The sequence below is a fragment of the Pristiophorus japonicus genome, chromosome 1 (genome assembly GCF_044704955.1).
Source record: "Pristiophorus japonicus isolate sPriJap1 chromosome 1, sPriJap1.hap1, whole genome shotgun sequence".
In the NCBI taxonomy this organism is placed as follows: domain Eukaryota; kingdom Metazoa; phylum Chordata; class Chondrichthyes; family Pristiophoridae; genus Pristiophorus; species Pristiophorus japonicus.
In genome coordinates this window covers 343,961,995-343,987,579 of record NC_091977.1, presented here as the reverse complement: position 1 = coordinate 343,987,579, position 25,585 = coordinate 343,961,995, and the positions used below count along the sequence as shown (strand labels likewise).

Here is a 25,585-nt window from a genome sequence, read left to right as displayed (position 1 = left end):
AAGTTAGGATGGCATGTAACTTGGAGGGGTACTTGCAGGTGATGGTGTTCCCATGTGCCTCGTGCCTTGGTCTTTCGAGGTGGTAGAGGTCATGGGTTTGGGAGGTGCTGTCGAAGCAGACTTGGGGAGCTGCTGCAGTGCATCTTGTAGATGGTACTCACTGCAGCCACGATGTGCCAGTGATGGAGGGAGTAAATGTTTAAGGTGGCGGATAGGATGCTGGTCAAGCGGGCTGCTTTGTCCTGAATTGTGTCCAGCTGCACTTTTCCAGACAAGTGGGCAGTATTCCATCACACTCCTGACTTACACCTTATAGACAATGGAAAGGCTTTGGGGAGATTCAGGAAGTGAGACACTTGCCACAAAATACCTAGCCTCAGACCTGCTCTTGTAGCCACAGTATTTATGGGGCTAGTCCAGTTAAGTTTCTGGTCAATGGTGACCCCCAGGAAGTTGATGGTGGGGCATTCGGCGATGGTAATGCCGTTGAATGTCAAGGGGCATGTCTAGATTCTCTCTTGTTGATAGTCATTGCCTGGCACCTGTGTGGCGTGAATGTTACTTGCCACTTATCAGCCCAAGTCTGAATGTTGTCCAGGTCTTGCTGCATGCGAGCACAGACTTCATTATCTGGGGAGTTGTGAATGGAACTGAACACTGCGCAATCATCAACAACATCCCCACTTTTGACCTTATGATGGAGAGAAAGTAATTGATGAATCAGCTAAAGATGGTTGGGCCTAGGACACTGCACTGCACTGAGGAACTCCTGCAGCGATGTCCTGGGGCTGAGATGATTGACCAACAACCACAGCCACCTTTCGTTGTGCTAGATATGATTCCAGCCAGTGGAGAGTTTTCTCCCTGATTCCCATTGAATTCAATTTTACGAGGGCTCCTTGATGCCACACCCGGTCAAATGCTGCCTTGATGTCAAGGGCAGTCACTCTCACCTCACCTCTGGAATTCAGCTCTTTTTGGACCAAGGCTGTAATGAGGTCTGGAGCCGAGTGGTCCTGCCGGAACCCAAACTAAGCATTGGTGAGCAGGTTATTAGTGAGTAAGTACCGCTTGATTGCACTGTCGATGACACCTTCCATTACTTGACTGATGATTGAGAGTAGACTGATGGGACGATAACTGGCTGGATTGGATTCGTCCTGCTTTTTCTAGACAGGATATACCCAAGCAGTTTTCCACATTGTCGGGCAAATGTTAGTGTCCAGCTTGGCTGAAGGCACCACTAGTTCTGGAGCACAAGTCTACAGCACGACAGCCAGCATGTTGTCGGGGCCCATCACCTTTGCTGTATCCAGTGCGCTCAGTCGTTGCTTGATATCACATGGTATGAATCGAATTGGCTGAAGATTGGTTTCTGTGATGGTGGGGACCTCAGGAGGAGGACGACATGGATAACCCACACGGCACTTCTGGCTGAAGATGTTTGCAAACGCTTCAGCCTCACCTTTTCCACTCAAGAGGAGTGATTTGGTCACAGTGGACTAGAAACAGCTACTTGTGGGTAAATCAGTGTCGGAACAATGGGAGGCATTCAAGGAGGCGATCCGAAAGGCTCAGGCCAAACATGTGCCCTTAAAGAAAAAGGGTGGAAATAACAATTCTAGAGCCCCCTGGATGTTTAGGTACTTACAGGGGAGGATAAAGAAAAAAAGGGACCCTTGTGTCATATACCAACGGCTAAATACTATAGAATCTTTAGAGGAATATAGAAAGTTAAGAGGCAAAATTAAAAAAGTATATTAGGAATCCTAAGAGAGCATGAAAAATCCTTGGCTAGTAAAATTAAGGAAAACCCTAAGATGTTCAATAAATATATTAAGAACAAGAAGGTAACTAAAGAAAGGGTAGGGCCTATTAGAGACCATGAGGGTAATCTTTGTGTGGAGGCAGCAGATGTTGGTATGGTTCTTAATGAATACTTTGTGTCTGTTTTCACAAAGGAAAGGGGCAATGCAGATACTGCTATCAAGGAGGAGTGTGAAATTCTGGATGAAATAAACATGGAGAGAGAGGGGGAATTAAGGGGTTTAGCAACTTTGGCCCCAAGTTTCGGCCCGCGGCGAAAACGGCGCACCTCCGAGCTGGACACCTGTTCTTCGCGCCTAAAAGTGCGCGAGAAAAAAACTTCCGATATTGTACGGCTCCTCGGAGCTCGATCTCAGCTTGGCGCGGCGCGCTCTTCACAGCGGGGGGCGGAGCCAAACACTCGCGCCGATTCTGTAAGTAGTGGGCCAACGTGGTGCCGGCAACCTTGCGCGTGCACGTTGGAGCGTGCGCGCACGCGCAGTGTCAAACAAACATTGGCACTTGGCCATTTTTAAAAGGACTCGGCTGCCGGCCAGCTACTGACGCCGCCCCTTAAGCGTGGCCGAATGGTCTCAACCCCCTTGAAAAGCTGCGTTCGTCCGGTGTTGATCCTTCGGCTGCCGGCCAGCCACTGACGCCGCTCCTATCCCATGGCCGAATGGCCTCAACCCCCTTGAAAAGCTGCATGCCTCCGGTGTTGATCCTTCGGCTGCCGGCCAGCCACGAACAGAATAAAGGTCTGCTTGCAGCACAGCAGCTCAGCTCGAAGGCTGCTTGCTGCCGCTGTTGGGGCTGCCGTCGAGACACTGACGCCACACCCCTGCCTGTCTCCAACATGAAAGGCCTGCCTGAAGCACAGCAGCTCGAAGGCTGCTGCTGTTTCACACAGGTAGGAACATGGTTTATTTAATCTTTTCTTTGCTTATAAATTTTTATTCAGGTTGGATTTATTTGTATAATATTTGTGTAAGTATAACTAAGGATTGATTGTAGAATTTAATGACTTCCCTTCCCCCCCCTCCCCCCCCACCATTCCCTACGCCTAATTTGTAACCTACGCCTGATTTTCTAAAGTGTAGACAAGGTTTTTTCGAGCGTACAAAAATCTTCACTTACTCCATTCTAAGTTAGTTTGGAGTAAGTTTTCACTGCCGAAACTTTGAAAACAGGCGTAAGTGGCCGGACACGCCCCCTTTTGAAAAAAAAATTCTGTTCCAAAGTGAAACTGTTCGAACTGACTAGAACTGGAGCAAACTAAGTGCCGAGAATTTGAATTTCTAAGATACTCCGTTCGACACCAGTTGCTCCAAAAAATCAGGAGTAACTGAGGCCGAAACTTGGGCCCTTTGAAACGAGGCAAGTCCCCAGGCCCGGATGAAATTCATCCCAGGCTGTTGAGCGAAGTAAGAGAGGAAATAGCAGAAGCCTTGACCATCATTTTCCAGTCCTCTTTGGATTTGGGCATGGTGCCAGAGGACTGGAGGACTGCAAATATAGTACCCTTGTTTAAGAAGGGAGAAAGGGATAGGCTGAGTAATTACAGGCTGTCAGCCTAGCCTCAGTGGTGGGAAAATTATTGGAAAAAAATCCTGAAAGACAGAATAAATCTACATTTGGAAAAGCAAGGATTAATTGGGGACAATCAGCACGGATTTGTTAAGGGATAATCGTGTTTGACTAACCTGATTGAATTTTTTGAGGAGGTAACCAAGTGAGTGGATGAGGGTAATGCATACGATGTGGTGCACATGGACTTTAGCAAAGCTTTTGATAAGGTCCCACATGGTCGGCTGGTCACGAAGGGTAAAGCCTATGGGATCCCCAGGGCAAAGTGGCTAGTTGGATCCAAAATTGGGTTCGAGGAAGGAAGCAAAGGGAAATAGTTGATGGATATTTTTGTGACTGGAAGGATGTTTTCAGTGGGGTTCCGCAGGGTTCAGTAATGGGTCACTTGCTTTTTGTGGTATATATCAATGATTTAGATTTGAATATAGGAAGTATGATTAAGAAGTTTGCAGATGACACTAAAATTGGCTGTGTGGTCGATAATGAAGAGGAAAGTCATGGACTGCAGGAGGATATCAATCTACTGGTCAGGTGGGCAGAACAGTGGCAAATGGAATTTAATTCGGATAAGTGTGAGGTATGCTCTTTGGGAGGGCTAATAAGGAAAGGGTATGCACTAAACTGAAGGCCACTTAATAGTGTAGATGAACAAAGGGACCTTGGAGTGCTTGTCCACAGATCCCTGAAAGTAGTAGGCCAGGTGGATAAGGTGGTTAAGAAGGCATACGGAATGCTTGCCTTTATTGGCTGAGGCATAGAATACAACACAATGAGGTTATGCCTAAATTGTATAATACTTTGGTTAGGCCACAGCTGGAGTACTGCGTGCAGTTCTGGTCGCCGTATTATAGGAAGGATGTGATTGCACTAGAGAGGGTGCAGAGGAGATTTTCTAAGATGCTGCCTGGAATGGAGAATCTTAGCTACGAGGATAGATTGGATCGGCTGGGTTTGTTCTTATTGGAACAGAGGAGGCTGAGAGGAAACCTCATTGAGATGTACAACATTTTGAGGGGCCTGGACATAGTGGATAGCAAGGGACGATGGTAAGTACTGCAGGGAATCGAATGCAGCCAAGGTGATCTCCTAGACTAGTTTCGATCGCCTGGGTGGTTTGGAGAGGAATTTTCCCAGATTTTTTGTTCCCCCAATTGGCCTGGAGGGGGCAATTACGAGGGAGCATAGTTTTAAGGTGGTTGGTGGAAGGTTCACAGGGGATTTGAGTGGGGGCTTCTTCACCGAGGTGGTTGTGGTGGTCTGGAATTTGCTGCCTGGAAGGGTGGTGGATGCAGAACCCTCACCACATTTAAAAGGTGCTTGGATGGGTACTTAAAGTGCCGTAACCTGCAGGGTTATGGACCTAGAGCTGGCAATTGGGATTAGACTGGATAACCTCCTGTTGGCTGGTGCAGACACGAAGGTAAGTACTGCAGGGAATCGAATACGGCCAAGGTGATCTCCTGGATTAGTTTCGATGGGTTGGAGAGGAATTTTCCCAGATTTTTTGTTCCCCCAATTAGCCTGGGTTTTTAATCTGGTTTTTGTCTCTCCCAGGAGATCACATGGCTCATGCTGGGGTGGAGTGTAGAATGTTTCGGTGTTAGGGGTGTCGCAGTTGTGTGTGGCAGACTGGTTGGGCTGGGTGCTCTTTACCTTTCTGCCATTGTTTATATGTAACCTTCAGGGCTGCTAACCGAGGGCCGTGTGGCTCTTCGTCGGCCGGCTCAGACACAATGGGCCGAAATGGCCTCCTTCTGCGCTGTATATTTCCATATTTCTAAGTGCTGGGCTCCGCCATCATTGAGCATGGAGATATTCCTGGAGCCTCCTCCTCCCCGCATTTGTTGTTTAATCGTTCACCACTATTCACGACTGGATCCGGCAGGCCAGCAGAGTTTTGATCTGATCCTGCGTTGCAGCTTCGCCAGATTGACACCCCATTTTTAAGCACACATGGTGCTGCTCCTAGCATGCCATTCTGCACTCATCGAACCAGGGTTGATGGTAATGGTAGAGTGAGGGATATGCTGGACCATGCGGTTACAGATTGTGGTGGACAGATGCATTTGCGACAGGTAGATTGACGAGGACGAGGTCAAGTAGGTTTGTCCCTTAGTTCTCTCACCACTGCCGCAGATCCAGTCTGGCAGCTATGTCCTTCAGGACTCGACCAGTAGTGGTGCTAACGAGCCACTCTTGGTGATGGACATTGAAGTCCCCCACCCAGAGTATATTCTGTACTCTTGCTACCCTCAGTGCTTCTTCCAAGTGGTTTTCAACATGCATCAGCTGGGGGAGGGCGGTAGGTAGTAATCAGCAGGTTTCCTTGCTCGTGCTTGAAGCCATAAGACTTCATGAGGTCCGGAGTCAATGTTGAGGACTCCGGTGGCCACCCCCTCCCGACTGTATACCACTATACCACCAGTGCCTGTCTTACCAGGGACAGGATGGTGATGGAGGAATCTGGGACATTGACATATGACTAGACCAGGCTGTTGTTTGACTAGTCTGTGTGACAGCTCTCCCAATTTTGACAAATCCCCAGATGTTACTAAGGAGGGCTTTGCATGTGCCATGGTCATGCCAGATGGTTCATTGGCCCAGAAATTCCTGCCTTCCGGGTTTGAAAACCGGCTTTTAACATAAGAACATAAGAATTAGAAACAGGGGTAGGCCATCTAGCCCCTCGAGCCTGCTCCACCATTCAAAAAGATCATGGCTGATCTGGCCGTGGACTCAGCTCCACTTACCCGCCCGCTCCCCGTAACCCTTAATTCGCTTATTGGTTAAAAATCTATCTATCTGTGATTTGAATACATTCAATGAGCTAGCCTCAACTGCTTCATTGGACAGAGAATTCCACAGATTCACAACCCTCTGGGAGAAGAAATGCCTTCTCAACTCGGTTTTAAATTGGCTCCCCCGTATTTTTAGGCTGTGCCTCCTAGTTCTCGTCTCCCCAACCAGTGGAAACAACCTCTCTGCCTCTATCTTGTCTATCCCTTTCATTATTTTAAATGTTTCTATAAGATCACCCCTCATCCTTCTGAACTCCAATGAGTAAAGACCCAGTCTACTCAATCTATCATCATAAGGTAAGCCCCTCATCTCCGGAATCAGCCTCGTGAATCGTCTCTGTACCACCTCCAAGGCTAGTATATCCTTCCTTAAGTAAGGTGACCAAAACTGCACGCAGTACTCCAGGTGCGGCCTCACCAATACCCTGTACAGTTGCAGCAGGACCTCCCTGCTTTTGTACTCCATCCCTCTCGCAATGAAGGCCAACATTCCATTCGCCTTCCTGATTACCTGCTGCACCTGCAAACTAACTTTTTGGGATTCATGCACAAGGACCCCCAGGTCCCTCTGCACCGCAGTATGTTGTAATTTCTCCCCATTCAAATAATATTCCCTTTTACTGTTTCCCTCCCCCCCCCCCCCCCCCGCCAAGGTGGATGACCTCATATTTTCCGACATTGTATTCCATCTGCCAAACATTAGCCCATTCGCTTAACCTATCTAAATCTCTTTGCAGCCTCTCTGTGTCCTCTACACAACCCGCTTTCCCACTAATCTTTGTGTCATCTGCAAATTTTGTTACACTGCACTCTGTCCCCTCTTCTATGTGTATTGTAAACAGTTGTGGTCCCAGCACTGATCCCTGTGGCACACCACTAACCACTGATTTCCAACCCGAAAAGGACCCATTTATCCCGACTCTCTGCTTTCTGTTAGCCAGCCAATTCTCGATCCATGCTAATACATTTCCTCTGACTCCGTGTACCTTTATCTTCTGCAGTAACCTTTTGTGTGGCACCTTATCGAATGCCTTTTGGAAATCTAAATACACCACATCCATCGGTACACCTCTATCCACCATGCTCATTATGTCCTCAAAGAATTCCAGTAAATTAGTTAAACATGATTTCCTCTTCATGAATCCATGTTGCGTCTGCTTGATTGCACTATTCCTATCAAGATGTCCCGCTATTTCTTCCTTAATGATAGCTTCAAGCATTTTCCCCACTACAGATGTTAAACTAGCTGGAGCTTGACAGGTCTTCCATATCTCAGCAGCCAGGTCATTCGCATGGACAAGATTGCAGTATTTATCCATATTTTGTCGAGCGGATGTTCTTAAAAACTCTTACACCTGATAAAAGCAGGAGCATAGCCTACTTTTACAGGCGTAGAGTTTTAAAATGCACAAAAACATTATAAAATTTAAAAAACAAATATTATTGTTAAAAACCCTCCCCACTACGGTAAGTTTATTTTAAACCATTATTTAAAATTTATATATATTTTTTTATAATGCATAAATAACTTAAATTTAAATTAATAAAAATATGTGGTGTATTTTTTTATTTTTTTATTAGAGTTTTGTTTGGGGTGGGTTTCTCATTGATAATAATGGGAACTCCAACTTACGGAGTTCCCATTATGAATGAGAACATACTTTACCTGGATTGGCTGCCCAGGGCCATGTGACTGCAGCTCCAGCTCTGCGCTTGTCCGGACGCGCCGCTCTCTGACACGCAGTCAGTGGAGGCCTCAGGACCGGGAACTCGCGTGGGCGCAGCAGGAACAGGTAGATGTGCATCTTTAACTTTTTCCCTCGATCACCCATGGGAAGCAGCCGACCGGGATTTCTGGGCCATTATTTTCTGTAGCGGTTTGTTACAACCGAGTGGCTTCCCAGGCCATTTCAGAGGGCAGTTAATAATTGCTGTGTATCTGGAGTCACATATAGGCCAGACCAGGTAAGGAAGGCAGGTTTCCTCCCCTAAAGGACATGACTGAAGCAGATGGGTCTCCATGATATGGAAACCGGTAAGTTCATGGCCACAATACTAGCTTTTTATTCCAGATTTATTTTATTTGTTAAATTTAAATGCCGTGGTGGGTTTTGAACGGGGAACAAAGAAATGGCAGACCAATTGAACAAGTACTTTGGTTCGTATTCACTAAGGAGGACACAAACAACCTTCCGGATATAAAAGGGGTCAGAGGGTCTAGTAAGGAGGAGGAACTGAGGGAAATCTTTATTAGTCGGGAAATTGTGTTGGGGAAATTGATGGGATTGAAGGCCGATAAATCCCCAGGGCCTGATGGACTGCATCCCAGAGTACTTAAGGAAGTGGCCTTAGAAATAGCGGATGCATTGACAGTCATTTTCCAACATTCCATTGACTCTGGATCAGTTCCTATCGAGTGGAGGGTAGCCAATGTAACCCCACTTTTTAAAAAAGGAGGGAGAGAGAAAACAGGGAATTATAGACCGGTCAGTAGTGGGTAAAATGATGGAATCAATTATTAAGGATGTCATAGCAGCGCATTTGGAAAATGGTGACATGATAGGTCAAAGTCAGCATGGATTTGTGAAAGGGAAATCATGCTTGATAAATCTTCTGTAATTGTTTGAGGATGTTTCCAGTAAAGTGGACGAAGGAGAACCAGTTGATGTGGTATATTTGGACTTTCAGAAGGCTTTCGACAAGGTCCCACACAAGAGATTAATGTGCAAAGTTAAAGCACATGGGATTAGGGGTAGTGTGCTGACGTGGATTGAGAACTGGTTGTCAGACAGGAAGCAAAGAGTAGGAGTAAATGGGTACTTTTCAGAATGGCAGGCAGTGACTAGTGGGGTACCGCAAGGTTCTGTGCTGGGGCCCCAGCTGTTTACATTGTACATTAATGGTTTAGACGAGGGGATTAAATGTAGTATCTCCAAATTTGCGGATGACACTAAGTTGGGTGGCAGTGTGAGCTGCGAGGAGGATGCTATGAGGCTGCAGAGTGACTTGGATAGGTTAGGTGAGTGGGCAAATGCATGGCAGATGAAGTATAATGTGGATAAATGTGAGGTTATCCACTTTGGTGGTAAAAACAGAGAGACAGACTATTATCTGAATGGTGACAGATTAAGAAAAGGGAAGGTGCAACGAGACCTGGGTGTCATGGTACATCAGTCATTCAAAGTTGGCATGCAGGTACAGCAGGCGGTTAAGAAAGCAAATGGCATGTTGGCCTTCATAGCGAGGGGATTTGAGTACAGGGGCAGGGGGGTGTTGCTACAGTTGTACAGGGCCTTGGTGAGGCCACATCTGGAGTATTGTGTACAATTTTGGTCTCCTAACTTGAGGAAGGACATTCTTGCTATTGAGGGAGTGCAGCGAAGATTCACCAGACTGATTCCCGGGATGGTGGGACTGACCTATCAAGAAAGACTGGATCAACTGGGCTTGTATTCACTGGAGTTCAGAAGAATGAGAGGGGACCTCATAGAAACGTTTAAAATTCTGACGGGTTTTGACAGGTTAGATGCAGGAAGAATGTTCCCAATGTTGGAGAAGTCCAGAACCAGGGGTCACAGTCTAAGGATAAGGGGTAAGCCATTTAGGACCGAGATGAGGAGAAACTTCTTCACCCAGAGAGTGGTGAACCTGTGGAATTCTCTACCACAGAAAGTAGTTGAGGCCAATTCACTAAATATATTCAAAAGGGAGTCCTTACTACTCGGGGGATCAAGGGGTATGGCGAGAAAGCAGGAAGGGGGTACTGAAGTTTCATGTTCAGCCATGAACTCATTGAATGGCGATGCAGGCTAGAACGGCTGAATGGCCTGCTCCTGCACCTATTTTCTATGTTTCTATGTTTCTATGAACTCACGTCTCTGGATCATTAGTCCAGGCTTCTGGATTACTAGTCCAGTAACAATCACTATTCGACAGTTTTCGGTATACTAGAATGGTTCCTGGGATGAGTGAATACAATTATGTGCATGGACGAGAGAAGCTGGGGTTATTCTCCTTGGAGCAGAGAAGGCTAAGAGGGGATTTGATTGAGGTGTTTAAAACCATGAAGTCTTGAGATAGAGTAAATGAAGACAAACTGTTTCCAATTGAAGGGTCGATAATGAGAGGACACAGATTTAAGGTGATTGGCAAAAGAACCAGAGGCGACAATGGAAAATGTTTTTTATGCAACAAGTGATTAGGATTTGGAACACATTACCTGATAGGGTGGTGGATACAGATTCAATAGTAGCCTTCAATAGGGAATTGGATAAATACTTGAAGGAGAAAAAATTACAGGGATATTGGGAAAGAGCAGGGGAGTGGGAGTAACTGGATTGCTCTTCGAAAGAGCTGGCTTGATGGGTCGAATGGCCTCCTCCTGTACTATTCTGTGATGAGCAGCAAGAAAAATGTCAAGGCTCGAGAGCAGAGTTTTGGGTAAAAATAAGCAGAGTGGGTCAGGAAGGGATGAGAGAGTAACAAAGGTAAAAGGGCATCATTAACTATGGTGACATCAGGGAATAATAGAAAAAAGTCAAAGCTGAAGGCACTATATCTGAATGCGCCAAGCATTCGGAACAAAATAGATGAATTATTAGCGCAGATAAAAATTAATAGGTTTGATCTAATAGCCATTACGGAGACATGGTTGCAAAGTGACGAAGGTTGGGAACTAAATATTCCAGGATTCTTAACTTTTAGAAGAGATAGGCAAAATGGAAAAGGAGGGGTAGCCCTGATAATAAAGGATGGGATAAAGACAGTCGAGAGGAAGGATCTTAGCTCGGAAAATCAAAAAGTAGAATCAGTTTGAGTGGAGCTAAGAAACAGTAAGGGTCAGAAAACATTAGTGGGAGTTGTTTATAGGTCCCCAAACAATAGTGGTAATGTAGGGCAGAGTGTAAATCAGGAAATTAGAGGTGCATGTAACAAGGGTAATACAGTAATCATGGGGGACTTCAATCTACATATGGGCAAACCAAATATGCACTAACAGTGTGGAGGGCGAATTCATGGAATGTACACAAGATGGTTTTCTAGATCAGTATGTTGAGGAACCAACGAGAGAGCAGCCTATTTTAGATCTAGTATTGTGCAATGAGAAAGAATTAATTAATAACCTTGTAGTAAAGGGGCTTTTAGAGAACAGTGATCATTATAAAATTCTATCATATTTTGAGTTTGAAAGTGATTTAGTTAAATCCGAAATTAGGGTCTTAAATCTAACTAAAGTAAACTACGTAGCTATGAGGGGCAAGTTGGCTAAGGTAGATTGGGAAACTACATTAAAAGGTATGATGGTAGACAAGCAATGGATAGCATTTAAAGAATTAATATATAATTTACAACAAACATACAATCCTTCAAGGCACAAAAACCCCACAGGAAAAGTGGTCCAACCGTGGCTAACAAGAGAAGTTAAAGATAGTATTAGATCAAAGGAAAGGTTTATAATGTTGCCAAAAAGAGCAGTAAGGATTTTAGAATTCAGCAAAGGGAATCCAAATAATTGATAACGGGAAAATAGAATGAGAGTAAACTAGCAAGACACATAAAAACGGAGAGTACAAGCTTCTATAGGTAAATAAAAAGGAAAAGATTAGCGAAAGACAAGGGAAATTACAATGGGGAATAAGGAAATAGCAGAGAAATTAAACAAATTGTGTCTGTCATCATGGAAGAAGACACAAAAAACTTCACGGAAACAGTTGAGAACCAAGAGTCCAGCAAGAATGAGGAACTGAAAGAAATTAGTATTTGTAAAAAAAAAATAGTACTGGAGAAATTAATGGGACTGAAAGCCGATAAATCCCCTGGACCTGTTGGCGTCCATCGTAGGGTTTTTAAAAAGGTGGCGATCGAGATCATGGATGCATTGGTTGTCACCTTCCAAAATTCCATAGATTCCAGAACGGTTCCCGCAGATTAAAGTAACCCCACTATTTAAGAAAGGAGGGAGAGAGAAAACAGGGAACTACAGACCAGTTAGCCTGACATCAATTGTAGGGAAAATGCTTGAATCTATTGTTAAGAACGTGGTGACAGGGCACTTAGAAAATAATAATAGGATTGGGCAGAGTAAACACAGATTTATAGAAACATGGAAAATAGGTGCAGGAGTAGGCCATTCGGCCCTTCGAGCCTGCACCACCATTCAATAAGATCATGGCTGATCATTCACCTCAGTATCCTTTGCCTGCTTTCTCTCTATTCCCCTTGATCCCTTTAACCGTAAGGGCCATATCTAACTCCCTCTTGAATATATCCAACGAACTGGCATCAACAACTCTCTGCGGTAGAGAATTCCACAGGTTAACAACTCTGAGTGAAGATGTTTCTCCTCATCTCAGTCCTAAATGGCTTACCCCTTATCCTTAGACTGTGACCTCTGGTTTTGGACTCCCCCAACATCGGGAACATTCTTCCTGCATCTAACCTGTCCAGTCCCGTCAGAATTTAATATGTTTCCATGAGATCCCCTTTCATTCTGCCAAACTCCAGTGAATACAGGCCCAGTCGATCCAGTCTCTCCTCATATGTCAGTCCTGCCATCCCGGGAATCAGTCTGGTGAACCTTCGCTGCACTCCCTCAATCGCAAGAACGTCCTTCCTCAGATTAGGAGACCAAAACTGAACACAATATTTCAGGTGAGGCCTCACCAAGGCCCTGTACAACTGCAGTAAGACCTCCCTGCTCCTATACTCAAATCCCCAGCTATGAAGGCCAACATGCCATTTGCCTTCTTCACCACCTGCTGCACCTGCATGCCAACCTTCAATGACTGATACACCATGACACCCAAGTCTCATTGCACCTCCCCTTTTCCAAATCTGCTGCCATTCAGATAATATTCTGCCTTCATGTTGCCCCCAAAGTGGATAACCTCACATTTATCCACATAATACTGCATCTGCCATGCATTTGCCCACTCACCTAACCTGTCCAAGTCACCCTGCAGCCGCTAAGCATCCTCCTCACAGCTCACACCGCCACCCAGCTTAGTGTCATCTGCAAACTTGGAGATATTACACTCAATTCCTTCATCTAAATCATTGATGTATATTGTAAATAGCTGGGGTCCCAGCACTGAGCCCTGCGGCACCCTATGAGTCATTGCCTGCCATTCTGGAAAGGAGCCGTTTATCCCGACTCTCTGTTTCCTGTGCCAACCAGTTCTCTATCCACGTCAATACATTACCCCCAATACCATGTGCTTTGATTTTGCACACCAATCTCTTGTGTGGGACCTTGTCATAAGCCTTTTGAAAGTCCAAATACACCACATCCACTGGTTCTCCCTTGTCCACTCTACAAGATACATCCTCAAAAAATTCCACAAGATTTGTCAAGCAAGATTTCCCTTTCATAAATCCATACTGACTTGGACTGATCCTGTCACTGCTTTCCAAATGCGCTGCGATTTCATCTTAAATAATTGATTCCAACATTTTCCCCACTACTGATGTCAGGCTATAATTCCCCGTTTTCTCTCTTGCTCCTTTTTTAAAAAGTGGTGCTACATTACTACCCTCCAGTCGATAGGAACTGATCCAGAGTCGATAGACTGTTGCAAAATCATCATCAATGCATCCACTATTTCTAGAGCCACTTCCTTAAGTACTCTGGGATGCAGACTATCAGTCCCTGGGGATTTATCGGCCTTCAATCCCATCAAGTTCCAGAACACAATTCCCTGATTGATGAGGATTTCCTTCAGTTCCTCCTTCTCGCTAGAGCCTCGGTCCCCTAGTATTTCCAGAAGGTTATTTGTGTCTCCCTTCGTGAAGACAGAACCAAAGTATTTGTTCAATTGGTCTGCCATTTCTTTGCTCCACATTATAAATTCACCTGATTCTGACTGCAAGGGACCGACATTTGTCTTCACTAATCTTTTTCTCTTCACATATCTATAGAGGCTTTTCCAGTCAGTTTTTATGTTCCCAGCAAGCTTCCTCTCATACTCTATCCCGCCCCCCCGCCCCCCACTCTAATTAAACCCTTTGTCCTCCTCTAAATTGTCCTCCCCTGAATTCTAAATTTCTCCCAGTCCTTAGGTTTGCTGCTTTTTCTGGCCAATTTATATGCCTCTTTCTTGGATTGAACACTATGCTTAATTTCCCTTGTTAACCACGGTTGAGCCACCTTCCCCGTTTGATTTTTACTCGAGACAGGGATGTACAATTGTTGAAGTTCATCCATGTGATCTTTAAATGTTTGCCATTGCCTATCCACCGTCAACCCTTTAAGTATCATTCGCCAGTCTTTTCTAGCCAATTCGCATCTCATACCATCGAAGTTACCTTTCATTAAGTTCAGGACCCTAGTCTCTGAATTAACTCTGTCACTCTCCATCTTAATAAAGAATTCTACCATATTATGGTCACTCTTCCCCAAGGGGCCTCGCACAACAAGATTGCTAATTAGTCCTTTCTCTTTACACATCACCCAGTCGAGGATGGCCAGCCCTCTAGTTGGTCCCTCGACATATTGGTCCACTTACCTGCCCGCTCCCTGTAACCCTTAATTCCCTGATTGGTTAAAAGTCTATCTATCTGTGATTTGAATACATTCAATGAGCTAGCCTCAACTGCTTCCTTGGGCAGAGAATTCCACAGATTCACAACCCTCTGGGAGAAGAAATTCCTTCTCAACTTGGTTTTAAATTGGCTCCCCCGTATTTTGAGGCTGTGCCCCCTAGTTTTAGTCTCCCCGACCAGTGGAAACAACCTCTCTGCCTCTATCTTGTCTATCCCTTTCATTATTTTAAATGTTTCGAAAAGATCACCCCTCATCCTTCTGAACTCCAACGAGTAAAGACTCAGTCTACTCAATCTAGCATCATAAGGTAACCCCCTCATCTCCGGAATCAGCCCAGTGAATCGTCTCTGTGCCCCCTCCAAGGCTAGTATATCCTTGCTTAAGAAAGGTGACCAAAACTGCATGCAGTACTCCAGGTGCGGCCTCACCAATACCCTATACAGTTGCAGCAGGACCTCCCTGCTTTTGTACTCCATCCCCCTCGCAATGAAGGCCAACATTCCAATCGCTTTCCTGATTACCTGCTGCACCTGCAAACTAACTTTTTGGGATTCATGCACAAGGACCCCCAGGTCCCTCTGCACCGCAGTATGTTGTAATTTCTCCCCATTCAAATAATATTCCCTTTTACTGTTTCCACCCGCCCCCCCAAGGTGGATGACCTCACATTTTCTGACATTGTATTCCATCTGCCAAACCTTAGCTCATTCGCTTAACCTATCTAAATCTCTTTGCAGCCTCTCTGTGTCCTCTACACAACCCGCTTTCCCACTAATCTTTGTGTCATCTGCAAATTTTGTTATACTACACTCTGTCCCCTCTTCCAGGTCATCTATGTATATTGTAAACAGTTGTGGTCCCAGCACCGATCCCTGTGGCACACCACTAACCATCGATTTTCAACCCGAAAAGCACCCATTTATCCCGACTCTCTGCTTTCTGTTAGTCAGCCAATTCTCGATCCATGCTAATACATATACTCTGACTCTGCGTACCTTTATCTTCTGCAGTAATCTTTTGTGTGGCACCTTATCGAATGCCTTTTGGAAATCTAAATACACCACATCCATCGGTACACCTCTATCCACCATGCTCGTTATATCCTCAAAGAATTCCAGTAAATTAGTTAAACATGATTTCCCCTTCATGAATCCATGTTGCGTCTGCTTGATTGCACTATTCCTATCTAGATGTCCCGCTATTTCTTCCTTAATGATAGCTTCAAGCATTTTCCCCACTACAGATGTTAAACTAACCGGCCTATATTTACCTGCCTTTTGTCTGCCCCCTTTTTTTAAACAGAGGCGTTACATTAGCTGCTTTCCAATCCGCTGGTACCTCCCCAGAGTCGAGAGAATTTTAGTAGATTATAACGAATGCATCTGCTATAACTTCCGCCATCTCTTTTAATACCCTAGGATGCATTTCATCAGGACCAGGGGACTTGTCGACCTTGAGTCCCATTAGCCTATCCAGCACTACCCCGCTAGTGATAGCGATTATCTCAAGGTCCTCTCTTCCCACATTCCCATGACCAGCAATTTTTGGCATGGTTTTTGTGTCTTCCACTGTGAAGATCGAAGCAAAATAATTGTTTAAGGTCTCAGCCATTTTCACATTTCCCATTATTAAATCCCCCTTCTCATCTTCTAAGGGACCAACATTTACTTTAGTCACTCTTTTCCGTTTTATATATCAGTGAAAGCTTTTACTACCCGTTTTTATGTTTTGCGCAAGTTTCCTTTCGTAATCTATCTTTCCTTTCTTTATTGCTTTCTTAGTCATTCTTTGCTGTTGTTTAAAATTTTCCCAATCTGCTAGTTTCCCACTAACCTTGGCCACCTTATACGCATTGGTTTTTAATTTGATACTCTCCTTTATTTCCTTGGTTATCCACGGCTGGTTATCCCTTCTCTTACCGCCCTTCTTTTTCACTGGAATATATTTTTGTTGAGCACTATGAAAGAGCTCCTTAAAAGTCCTCCACTGTTCCTCAATTGTGCCACCGTTTAGTCTGTGTTTCCCGTCTACTTTAGCCAACTCTGCCCTCATCCCACTGTAGTCCCCTTTGTTTAAGCATAATACGCTCGTTTGAGACACTACTTCCTCACCTTCAATCTGTATTACAAATTCAACCATACTGTGATCACTATCGCTCTCCCACTCTTTTTCCTGCCCTCCTGTGCAGCAGAGCCAGCCACGGTGCCATGAACTTGGCTGCTGCTGGCCTCCCCTGATGAGTCATCCCCTTAAACAGTACTTAAAGTGGTGTATCTGTTTTGCTGTATCTTTATTGCACGCATCCCTAATTTCTTGTTTGATGCTATCCCCAACCTCACTACCACTGTTTGGTGGTCTGTACACAACTCCCACTCGCGTTTTCTGCTCTTTGGTATTCCGCAGCTCTACCCATACAGATGCCACATCATCTAAGCTAATGTCCTTCCTTACTATTGCGTTAATTTCCTCTTTAACCAGCAACGCTACCCCACCTCCTTTTCCTTTCTGTCTATCCTTTCTGAATGTTGAACACCCCTGGATGTTGAGTTCCCAGCCTTGGTCACCCTGGAGCCATGTCTCCGTAATCCCAATTATATCATATTCATTAATAGCTGCTTGCGCAATTAATTTATCCACCTTATGAATACTCCTCGCATTGAGGCACAGAACCTTCAAGCTTGTCTTAACACATTTTGTCCCTTTAGACTTTTGCTCTAATGTGGCCCTTTTTGATTTTTGCCTTGGGTTTCTCTGCCCTCCACTTTTACTTTTCTTCTTTCTATCTTTTGCTTCTGCCCCCATTTTACTTCCCTCTGTCTCCCTGCACAGGTTCCCATCCCAAAGGGAAATCATGTTTGACAAATCTCTTCTGAGTTTTTTGAGGTTGTAACTAGTAGAATAGATAAGGAGGAACCAGTGGATGTGGTGTATTTGGTTTTTCAGAAGGCATTCGCTAAGGTGGCACACAAGAGATTATTAAACAAAATTAGCACTCATGGGATTGGGGGTAATATACCAGCAAAGATTGAGGATTGGTTAAGGTAGAGTAGGAAAAAATGGGCCATTTTCAGGTTGGCAAGCTGTAATTAATGGGGTGCCTGAAGGATCGGTGCTTGGGCCCCAGCTATTCACAACCTGTATCAAATGATTTGGATGAGGGGGCCAAATGTAATATATCCAAGTTTGCTGATAATACAAAGCGAGATGGGAATGTAAGTTGTGAGAAGATGCAAAGAGACTTCAAGGCGATATAGACATGCTAAGTGAATGGGCAAGAACATGGTAAATGGAATATAATGTGGAGAAATGTGAAGTTATCCACTTTGGGAGGAAAAATAGAAAAGCAGAGTATTTTTTAAATGGTGAGAAATTGGGAAATGTTGGTGTTCAGAAGGTCCTGGGTGCCCTTCTACACGAATCACAAAGTTAATATGCAGGTACAGCAAGCAAATAATAAAGCGAATGGTATGTTGGCCTTTATTACAAGAGGATTTGAGTGTAAGTGCAGCTATATAGGACCCTGGTGAGACAACACCTGGAGTATTGTGTGCAGTTTTGGTCTCCTTACCTAAGGAAGGATATACTTGCCATAGAGGGAGTGCAACGAAGGTTCACCAGATTGATTCCTGGGATGGGGCGATTGTCCTACGAGGAGAGATTGAGTAGACTAGGCCTATATTCCCCAGAGTTTAGAAGAATGAGAGGTGATCTCATTGAAACATACAAAATTCTTACAGGGCTTGACTGGGTAGATACAGGGAGGATGTGTTCTTTGGCTGGGGAGTCTAGAACCAGGGGTCACAGTCTCAGAATAATGGGTCGGCCATTTAGGACTGAGATGAGAAGAAACTTCTTCACACAGAGGGTGGTGAATCTTTGGAATTCTGTACCCGAGAGCTGTGGAGGCGCAGTCTTTGAATATATTCAAGACAGAGATCGACAGATTTTTGAATATTAAAGCAATCAAGGGATATGGGGACAATATGGGAAAGTGGAGTTGAGGTAGAAGATCAGCCATGATCTTATTGAATGGCAGAGCAGGCTCGAAGAGCCGAATGGGCCTACCCCTGCTCTTAATTCTTATGTTGTTATGATTCAGAGGTTCTCCATTTTGATACAGCTTTACAATGTCAAAATCAGGTTTCAGATGCTTTTGGGAAAAAGCAATTAAAGCCATTAATTGGAAGGTAGAGTCAATAACATCAAACCACATTGGGGTTTCTGATTATTAAGAGGATGAATATTCTGCAAAATACAACAATCATAAACATTTCAGCTTGGCTCAATGGTTGCATTTTCTTTTCAGCATCAGATGATTATGTTCAAGCCCCACTCCCCACACAAATGCTGAAGTCACATGGTAGCATAAGGCGAAATGTCTGTACCTCTACCTATAACCACTTTGTTTGTGGCCGTCAAATAGCAATCCTTATTTTTTTTCCATTTTAGATTACTCCAATCACCTGGAGGAGAGATGTCAAGCATTTGTTGGAGACCAACATCCACCTGCAATCAGGGCATAACATGATTTCATGTGCTCATTCCTTTCAATTTAAATGTGAATCAACGGTTGGAGAAATTACAAGAATTCCTCATTATTGCTGGCTTTCACAAAGAGTTGGTTGTCAAGTGAGACAACAGCGATCAGCCAAATCACGAGACTTCCAAAAACTCATACAAAGTGGTCAGTCATACATAATGTAAGATTTACATGTGAAAATAGAGTATTCAGGATAATCATACATCTTTAGGCACTTTTTGCAGCCTTCTGGACTCAACATAAAGTTCAAAAATTTCAGAGCGTAACTGCTGCCAATCTTTGGCTCCCTTTCCCCACCCCCCACCCCACTCAGAGCCTGGTTCTTTCTTTATTTTTTTCTCCTCGTCTCTAATGATATTTGATCATTATCTCACCATTCACACCCTATCTTAACTAATGTTTTTCTAACTCCTGGCATTACATTTGAATTTGGGCCATCATACCTTTTGTCTCTCTAATCTCTTCTGTCTTCCAACCTATCACAGACCTTCCCCCTTTGTTCTTTCTTCCCCTCCCCCTTTTAGTGCTCATTAAGAATCTCCAGTTCTGACGAAGGGTCATCGACCCGAAATGTTAACTCCGCTTTCTCTCCACAGATGCTGCCTGATCTGCTGAGATTTCCAGCATTTTCTGTTTTTATTCCAGATTCCAGCATCCGCAGTATTTTTCTTTTGTAATCATACATCTCTTTCAACCTTAGCCGATCAACTGAACTTGGCAACTAACTGATGTGTTACAATTCCGACAATCAAGCTCAGGATCCCAATGACACGAGGTCATAGCAACAATCAGGTATACAGGGAGTGAGTTAGCATTGCCAGGGGAGCTTAGGTTTACAGTGTTTCACTTAATGATTCTCCATTGCCAAGACAAGCTCATAACTTTTGGCTAATACCAGGCCTCACATATCTTGGGCTAGATTTTCGGTTTACTGTTTTTGCTGCTCTACTGTTTTTAGGCCTAAATTTCGGCCTTTACACATCGGTAAAGTCGACGTTGCACGAGGATTCGCGGCGCAAACCTCAAGTTTCGGCAACTTTAATCCAAGGCCGGTAGCGCTGCGAGAGAGATCTTGGGAGGGGGTGGGGGGGTTTGCTAAAAACATACACTAAACCCTTAACCACTAAATCGTTGAAAAATAATTTAAAAATAAAAACTTTAACTTACTTTTTTTGCAGGTCTTCACACTAACCGCTATTGGCAGGGCTGCACCGACAGGTTTGACCCATCAGTATTTTGGGCGTGGCCGAGAGTGCCGAAAGTATGACGGTAACACAATCGTGGAAGCTCCGCCGCAAAATGTGCCCGAAGATTCCGCCGACCACATTTACGCGGCGAAAACCCGGTCACAAAGTCAGCGAAAATGTAGCCCCTTGTATCCACATGAAATTTAAAACGTATTTATACATAACGATCACTGGATTGAATAAATTGTTTGCCAAAGTTCAGCTCATCTTTCTCCTATTGTTAGAACAGCAACTATACCTGAACTTGCTGTTATTATATCTTATGTAACTCAAGTATAAAAAAGGTACAAAGGAAAGACAGTTTTTTTAATGTCTACATGAACAGTATTTTTCTTTTAAATTTTGATCTTGATTTAATTTATCCAACGCAGATTTGAATGAGTACACCAGATCAAAAGAAGGCCTACTTTGATCAATTTTATTGTAATATATTTATACATGAGCATAAAGAAGACAAGGAGAAATGAGCCAACAGCTCGCACTCAACCCCAGATTCCCCACGAGTACCTGTATCAGCCATACCATTGTTCGCTAGTTCCTCAAATTTCCTTACCAGTTTCTCAGACTTAGTCAGAAGTACAAAGATGAAGTCACAAAAAGTTTCAGTTGTAATTATTTGCAGTAACACGTCTTATGTAAAATGTTGAAACCAGTGTTTGATGTAAAGCCAACATTTTCTCACAATAGCATGGTAAATAATCACTAATACCAACAGGAAAGAAAGAAAAAAATCAGTTTTGGATTGTATGGAATGAGGCTATCACAAGTATCATGATGCACAACAACGCAATATAGTTAATTTATCATCTTTGGTAAATCTCTGTTGGAATCGATCATTAAGGATGAAATAGCAGCGCATTTGGAGAGCAGTGATAGGATTGGTCCAAGTCAGCATGGATTCATGAAAGGGAAATCATGCTTGACAAATCTGGAATTTTTTGAGGATGCAACTAGCAGAGTGGACAAGGGAGAACCAGTGGATGTGGTGTATTTGGACTTTCAAAAGGCTTTTGACAAGGTCCCACACAAGAGATTGGTGTGCAAAATCAAAGCACATGGTATTGGGGGTAATGTACTGACGTGGATAGAGAACTGGTTGGCAGACAGGAAGCAGAGAGTCGGGATTAACGGGTCCTTTTCAGAATGGCAGGCAGTGAATAGTGGAGTGCCGCAGGGCTCATTGCTGGGACCCCAGCTCTTTACAATATATATTAATGATTTAGATGATGGAATTGAGTGTAATATTTCCAAATTTGCAGATGACACTAAACTTGGTGGCGGTGTGATCTGTGAAGAGGACACTAAGAGGCTGCAGGGTAACTTGGACAGGTTAGGCGAGTGGGCAAATACATGGCAGATGCAGTATAATGTGGATAAATGTGAGGTTATCCACTTTGGGGGCAAAAACACAAAGGCAGAATATTATCTGAATGGCGGCAGATTAGGAAAAGGGGAGGTACAGCGAGGCCTGGGTGTCATGCTTCATTAGTCATTGAAAGTTGGCATGCAGGTAAGCAGGCGATGAAGGCGGAAAATGGTATGTTGGCCTTCATAGCTAGGGGATTTGAGTATAGGAGCAGGGAAGTCTTGCTGCAGTTGTACAGGGCCTTGGTGAGGCCCCACCTGGAATATTGTGTTCAGTTTTGGTCTCCTAATCTGAGGAAGGACATTCTGGCTATTGAGGGAGTGCAGCAAAGGTTCACCAGACTGATTCCAGGGATGGCTGGTCTGTCATATGAGGAGAGACTGGATCAGTTGGGCCTTTACACACTGGAGTTTAGAAGAATGAAGAGAGGATCTCATAGAAACATATAAGATTCTGACTGGACTAGACACAGAATGGGTCAGATGTATAGCAAGGTTTCTTCCATTTAACCCCAATCTAAAAAAGAGTATCTGTATTACATTGATGTGTCAATTTCTCAACTTACATCTCAATTGAAACTGCTAATTTAGGAGCAGCACTACGCCCATGATCTATTGGGAACTGGATTAATACTGCACAGATGTATTTTGAGCCAATGGCAAGGGCTTCCAACAAATTAATCTACGTTGGATTTAAACTTCAATACCAAGAAATAAAGGACTATGCATGAATTAATTGTGCTACCCACCATATCTATGCACAAGGGATCCTTACAAGTGATGACATTTGTTTACTGTGGGTATAACATTGAAAATGGTTTAAAAATCTGTACGGCACAACTTATCCGCTGTAAGTTCATAGAACTGACAAACTTCTAGAATGTCGAGCATTGTGACGTACTCTAATCTAGTACAGGTTGAACCTCCCTTATCCAGAACCCTCGGGACCCGGCCTGTTCCAGATAAGGGATTTTTCCGGACGAGGGGTGGTCACGTTAAATGGGGTGGTCACGTTAAATTGGATGGTACTGGGGATATCAGGGCTGGATGGCTTGGGGCTGGGAGTGCAACAGAGCGATCATCAGGGGGGTGGATCGCAGGGTCAGGCCAGCAATTGCAGGAGTCGACAGCGAGGAAGGACTTCAATTTGTTCATGTCGGAGTTCTGCGCATGCGCCGGGAATGGTTCCGGAAGCGAGGATAAGGGAGGTTCAACCTGTACTGTAATCCTTGGGACAACAGATCACCATAGTGAAGTCAGTATTTAAAAATACCTGTAATATTTTTAATTTGCTGTGCATATCACCTACTCCTAATTTGAGCATCCTTCTGTCATGTGTCTCTCGATGGCATGCCAATGGGATTTTCCCATCATAAAGTGAAGGGTTCCCAAAAATACCCTTGAGTCCATCTCCCTGAAAATGAAAGAAAAGCTCCTCTTGGACTGTTAAAATGAGCTTTGAATTTTTCATGTGGAGATCTAAGTTTTAAAAGGAAAAAGGCAAAAGGGGGCCAACCTCATGGAACCCCACCCTCCCCACACCCCTGCCAGTGTTTGGACTTTTTGAAAAGAGAATTGAAGATGGACCTAAATTACAGAAGCCTGAGATCCCCTAAACATCTATGGGAAGGAGCATATCAATTTTAAGATTTTACAACATTTGGCTGCGAAAAAGAGTTACCGAATACAGGAGGTGGGGCTAACCTCTGAAGCAAATTTGTGTATTAAGGATCCCAGACTGTCCGGGGGAACATGCAGCACCAATTCACCCCCTAAGAGATAATCAAATTACCAGCCATTATCTAAACTACAGAACTCATCCAAAATATGCAAGAAGCCAATTACCCAATCAACCACTATAGAAATCATGGGCCCAACTAGATGGCCAGGAAACTGGACAATCCTAAAACAATGCAAAACCAGTGATAGCACATTATCACACCCTACTGCTGACTAGCCCACCAAAAACACTGACAAAGGAGACATTTGAAAATCAATGGACAGAACAGTTTAAACAAAGCCCAAGAACTGATTTGGCGCGAAAATAAGGAAACCTGTTTTAGTATAATTGAAGGCCTGTTCTGGCAGTTAGGGATGCTTCTCGAGACACTATTGAGGTAGCAGTCTCGTTGCATAAGGTTAACACCAGCCTCGAAAAGTGGGACCCCGAAACATCGGCGAAAGGAATCTGTAAAACCCAGAAGGACAGCACCACGACAGCAAACAGGCTTTCAAAACGACTATCGGAAAGCTTCGGACCATCGCGACCAAACAGTCAACCGGAACCAACCCGACAAAACTGAAGAAAAAAACAAAGATTTTTCCACTCTACAAGCTGGTCTTACGCTACCAAGGGGTAAAACATGACCTTACGGAACTTTTAAGACTACCCTGACCAAAGAAAAGTGAATACTCACCCCACAAGTCCAATATGCACCATACCGCATCAGCGGACTCAGTCCAACTGAAGAAGTGACGCAGGTTGAAGTCCCCAACGAGGTCCGGGGTACAGTCTACAGAACCCGAACAACTAAGGCGAACCCCAGAGTTTGGAACAGGACCAGGACAACTAAGGCGAACCCTGGAATCAGAACTGTCAAAAGGGAATTGGTGAGCATGGTCCCTGAAACCCCAGAGTTCTAACCTAGCGAGATAGTGGGTCTGGGAAGTTGGGTTTTTTCTTACTGTTCCCACCTGTTGATGTTCTTGTGTGCTTTCCCCTTCCAGATTTAGTGCATAAGTATTTTGGGAGGTGGGAGGACTGTGTTCTTTTAATCTGTTATATGTGTTGTGTTCTTCCCAAATATAGAGCATTTGAGTTGCCACAAGTTGGAGCTTCATCAGTTGGAACACGTCAGGATCCACATATGCGCTGAGCACAATTAATTCTACCTTACCACCACCTCTCTTGACCCCTCCACATTGCTTCTCCGACATCCAGAACCGGATGAGCAGAAATCTCCTCTAACTAAACATAGCAAAGACTGAAGTCACTGCTTTTGATCCCTACCACAAACTGTTTGCTCGCCACCAACAACTCCATCCCTCTTCCCTGGCCACGGTCTGAGGTGGAACCAGATCGTTCGCAACCTCTGCGTCCTATTTGACCCCGAGATGAGCTTCCAACCTCATATCCGCTCCATCACCAGACCGTCTACTTCTACCTCCATAACATCACCCGTCTCCGCCCCTACCTCAGCTCATCTGCTGCTGAAACCCTCATCTATGCCTTGCACCCTCAGTAAACTTGAGCTCATCCAAAACTTTGCTGCCCGTATCCTGACTCGCATTAAGTCCCGTTCACCCCTGTGCTCGCTGAACTGCATTGGTACCTGGTCCAGCCATGCCTCTATTTTAAAATTCTCATCATGGTTACCATATCTATGAGTAAGGGATCCTTTAAAGTTACAACAGAGAGATCATGGGGGGGGGTGGATTGTAGGGTCAGGCCAGTGATTGCGGGAGTCGACAGCGAGGAAGGACTTCAATTTGTTCTTTGAGAGATTGACATTGATGCCTTCACTTATAATTGTTGGCTGAGAATTCTATTGAATGGTGTCATTGTGGTGTAATAATTTCAGCTGCCTCAAAAGTGCAGACAGTACCAAAGTTAACAAACCATTAGATAGTTCATTTGTCTGCTGCAAACACAGACCATGCAACAGTACATCAGTACCTACTGCACCTTAACATTCTTGGC

General features: G+C 44.3%; 1 protein-coding gene across 6 annotated transcripts in view; it reads right to left on the bottom strand.

Moving 5' to 3' along the window:
* Positions 1–25,585, bottom strand: part of LOC139273284 (CLIP-associating protein 2-like) — a 650,606-nt gene that overhangs the window by 569,284 nt on the left and 55,737 nt on the right. The window lies entirely within an intron of this gene.